Source organism: Octodon degus, unplaced genomic scaffold (genome assembly GCF_000260255.1).
Source record: "Octodon degus isolate 3935 unplaced genomic scaffold, OctDeg1.0 scaffold00217, whole genome shotgun sequence".
NCBI classification, from domain to species: domain Eukaryota; kingdom Metazoa; phylum Chordata; class Mammalia; order Rodentia; family Octodontidae; genus Octodon; species Octodon degus.
The window spans coordinates 119,443-120,413 of NW_004524793.1; positions in this window are offsets into that span (position 1 = coordinate 119,443).

A 971-nucleotide genomic window follows, 5' to 3' on the forward strand; every position below is an offset into this window, starting at 1 on the left:
CAGAAAGTTTGTCTGCATTTTGCTCACATGCAGAGACTCTGCCTGAGACTGAGATTAAGAATGGGGGACTGGTTACTCTTGCAAAGGAAATTTCAAGACAGTTGAATGTTAAAGCAGTGCCACAGCAATTGTTGGAGGTTTTAGTGAGGTTTATGTTGAGAACAAGGAGCCAAGAGCTCAGCAGGATGATTTTAAATGTTGTGAGTTTGGCTAGAAATGAAACACCAATAAAGCTGTGGACTGAAAAGATAGAGGTGAGAGTATCTCCGTTGCCAAGAAGAAATAGGAGCACGGAAAGATAACCTGAGGGCCTCATGAGAAGCATGAAAGCTTCACCCTTTTCAACCTCAAAACTGCAAAAGTAAAAGGATTTGCTTTGAGGAGAAAGCCACATAGTGTCATGTGCCAGAATGGTGGTGTCAGACACACCAGGTTCCTGAATGATGGTGGCACAGAGATTTGTTCCTTAAAATCAGGTTCAGAGTGCTCATTAATCCAAGCACTTGACCTCTACAGTCAATAGAGAAGAAAACCTGGCTACTTCTGCAGCTGTCAGGAAACTTTGACATCATTAATGTGGTGTTGGTTTTAGGTGCATGCAGAATGCAGGAGTTCTGAGGTTATGAGGGCTTCCACCTAGATTTCAAAAGGCCCAGGAGGCCAGGCAGTGTGCACCTGAGAAGGCAATGTGTGAAGCTGTGAACGACAAAACTAAGTTTCATTGGAGAACTCAGAAGTTTGGAAAAGCCAGGAAAGTAGGATCATCTAAGAAAAGCTACTGGAAGAGAGCAAACAGGCCTAGGAGAAAAGCCATGCCAACTACATCCCCTAGAAGTGCCATAGCTACAGAGCCATGTAAGGCCTTCAGAGCTGACAACTGATCACAGATTACTTCAGATGTTCCACATGGAACTACAGGACTTAGTGTTTTCCCTGCTTGATTGTGTACTTGCTTTTGTCCCACTTCTTTG